Below are 3792 nucleotides of genomic sequence, written 5' to 3' on the forward strand. Positions count from 1 at the left end.
AAAACAAAAAACAAAACAAAATAAATAGCAAAAACAAAAGTGCCAAACTTAATCCATTTCGGAAGTCCATTTGATTTCCAAAATGTTCAAAAACCAAGGCACAGCTTCTGATTGGTGCAGGTGCCCTGGAAACAATCGCCAACAGCAGCATCAGATGTCCGGCTTCCAAAAGAAAACCGGAATACTTCCTTCCGGGTTTTCGGAGTTTGAGAACCTAAGCGTTTGAGAACCAAGGTACCACTGTAGTACAGATGGAGCCTTAGTTCCATTGATCTTCCCCACCAGCAGCAGCAATTTCCTTACATTTAATTCAGTCACAGCATTGCAGCAGATTGTTCATTCTCTAAGAACAGAGGAATGAACAAAACCGGTAAAAACATCAACTGCCACTTACGGAACGAAGGCATCGTTATAACCGAGCTGACGTCAAAATAGCCTTGAGCTGTGACCCACAAAATTTTCAACGCTACACTCATGCGACTGCTGCAAATAGTTAGAGCGATTGTAACAGCTCCCGGCCAGGAAATGGGTGCCACAAACTTGACACGCTTCCAAGGTAAATGGTATCCGGAACAACCTGTTCTCCGTTGTCGTAGCAAGGCAGCTTGCTGTTGCGCTGAAGCAGGGTTTCCTCTCTCACTCCGTGGCTATGCCTTGCAGGGGTGTGCTCAATGCTGTTGGGCGCAACAGTCATGGTGGAGAGAACATGCACTGGGAGGAAATGGTCACTCTTTATGCCTTGATACCAACTGATGGGAGCAACCATTCCTGGAATACTGTGCTTGGCTATGGTCTCTGCACCTCAGAAAGGAATGTGTACATAGGGCTTTTATTTCCAGCCAGAACTCAGTTCCCGCACCTCTCAGGTAGGGGCCATTCTAAGAGAGCAAGGGAGGTGTTCAGGGTGAGTTCCGGCACCTCTTTCTCTTGAAAAAAGATAGAGGAGGGAGAAAGGTTGTTTTCTGCTGCTCCAGAGAAGCGGACACAGAGCAATGGATTCAAACTACAAGAAAGAAGATTCCACCTAAACATTAGGATGAACTTCCTGACAGTAAGAGCTGTTCGGCAGTGGAATTTGCTACCAAGGAGTGTGGTGGCGTCTCCTACTTTGGAGGTCCTTAAGCAGAGGCTTGACAGGCATATGTCAAGAATGCTTTGATGGTGTTTCCTGCTCGGCAGGGGGTTGGACTGGATGGCCCTTGTGGTCTCTTCCAACTCTACGATGCTATGAAAAATAGCACTGAACTCTGTACGTCGGGGAATGGTGCAGCAAAGGGCAGCCAGAATGATCATTGGCTGAAAGAATGTCCCTGTTGAGTCTTTTTGGTGCAGAATAAAGAAAGTGGGTGGGGAGGTTGTGTCCCTCCCCCCTTTCCTCTCATCATAGTGGAAACCCAGCTCACCCATCGAAGATTCAGGACAGGCAAAAGGAACTACACAGAATCATAGCAATGGAAAGGGACCCAATGGGTCATCTAGCCCAACCCCCCCTGCAATTCTTCAATACTTTGCACTGCAAATGGTTAAAAGTACTGTGTCATGGTTGGGGCTGTTTCGAAAGGGGTTTTGACAGATTCGTGCTGGATAAATCTTCTGATGGGTACTGGTCATGATAGTTCTGTGTTAGATCTAGGACCAAGGGTAATGGGTGACACAAGTGAGGAGGGGGCTATTGCCCTGTGTTGCTTTGGGGCTTCTGACTGGCCACTGTGATAATAGAATCCTGGCAGAGACGGGCCTTTGGTCTGATCCAGCTGGGCTCTGCCTGTGTTGTTAGTTAGGAACACAGGAAGGTGCTTTATACAGAATCAAGCCATCGGTCCACCTAGCTCGGTACTGTTATACCCCAGAGTTGGGGGGGGGGACCCTCTACTCCGCAGGCCAGATTTTGCCCACCAGGCCTCCCCATTTGGCCTGTGAGGCTCTTTCCCCCAAACTACGCCCAGCTGCCTAGACGTAGAATCATACAGGAACTCTGAGGATCATCTCGTCCAACCCCCTGCAATGCAGGAATACGCAGCTGTCTCTTATGGGGATCGAACCTGCAACCTTGGCGTTGTCAGCACCATGCTCTAACCAACTGAGCTATCCAACATGTGACTCATGCAGCCAATCCTTACAGAAAGCACTGGCAGCAGCTCCTGGGTTTCAAGCAGAGGCATTCTCTCCCAAGCATACCTGGTGGTGCCAGGGATCAAATGTGGGACCTTTTTCACAGAAAGTAGATGCTCCCCCACTAAGCTATGTCTGTTCCCCAGTTTTGAGCTCTGGCTCCAGTAAAGCCCGTTGCCTAGTGACCTGAGACCATTTCTCAATGGCCGAGTTGCCGCTCAGACCGAATATCTCCCCTCTTGTGTATTTACATCCTCATTCCCTGCCAGTTTAGCCTTGGTCTTACGAAACTAAAACCGTTGCTTTTGCTCAGAAGCTGCCCTTGCCTGGCGTGTGTGTGTGTGTGTGTGTCTGCTTTTCATTTTATTTTGTTTTGTTTCTAAAAATGTACTTCTAGCAGGAAACCCTCTGAGGAGCCTTGTCAGTTCTTGGTCGTTGCAGAGATATGAGTGGGCTATTCACACAGATACCGAACCAAACGGCAGATTATGATGCTTCTGCCTCCGCAGGTCCTCTAGGAAGGAGTTGCTTGATAGATCAGCTAGGAAAGGTGAAGCTTTATCTCCTAGCCAGCCAAGATGTGGCATCCGTGGGGGGAAGAACTTGGCAGAGCATCTCTTCTCTCTTTCATCTCTTCCTGTCTCGGCTGGTCCCCAATGCAACTCCATTTTCAGCATTTTCTTAATAAATAAAATTGGACTGAGGAAGAATGAGCACTAAACCGGAGAGGGCTGGCATGACCTCACATGTAAATATTAAAAGCTTGAGTGGGAGGGAATCTACTTTCCTAGCCAGTGCAGGACGAAGGCATAGCTATCAACTCTCCCCATTTTGAGTGGGACATCCCAGAATTACAGAAGTCATCCCAGCTTCTGATTGGATGCCGGAATGTCCCGTTTTTGGGTCCGGTGCTCTGGTGCTAGTCAGTTGACTTGTGTCATAGCGCCAAACCAAAAGACACTCATTTCTTGCGCTTTGGCACAAATCAGCTGGCACGCGCCAGAGAGCTGAACCAAAATAAGCTCGTTTTGGGGGGACTTGCACAAATCGGCTGTTTTGGGGGGTCTCCTGATCTTGCACAAGTCATGGCTCCCACGAGTCAGATGGCAACTACTCTATTCCGAACTTAAAAATGGAAAGCGTAATGCTGGTGGTCAACAAAAAAGGTTTAAAGACTGTCTCAAGGCAAACCTTTAAAAATGTAGTATAAACACTGACAACTGGGAAACACTGGCCTGCGAGAGCTCCAGTTGGAGAACAGCCTTTACCAAAGGTGTCATGGGCTTTCAAAAAACTCGATCTCAGGACGCAAGGGAAAAACGTGCTAAGAGGAAGGCACGCTTGGCAAATCCACACCGTGATCAACTCCCGCCTGGAAACCAATGTCCCCACTGTGGAAGGACGTGTGGAATTGGCCTCCACAGTTACAGACTCATTATTAAAACCGTATTTATGGAAGACAATCTTACTCAGCTACAAGTGATCGCCAAAGAAGAAGCATTACCAATCTCTATGCAGCCTGAATTCTGCAGTTACAATTTGAGAGTAAGGTGCCTGACAGAACTTACAGCACATTAGATTGGGAATGTTAAAACAAAAATCTTTGCTTCATCTGCTGGCAGAAGAAGTTCCATAAACCTCACCAGAAAAACAACAACATGAAACTAAAACTGCTTGGGA

This window comes from Zootoca vivipara, chromosome 12 (assembly GCF_965207765.1).
Source record: "Zootoca vivipara chromosome 12, rZooViv2.hap1.1, whole genome shotgun sequence".
Taxonomy (NCBI): Eukaryota; Metazoa; Chordata; class Lepidosauria; order Squamata; family Lacertidae; genus Zootoca; species Zootoca vivipara.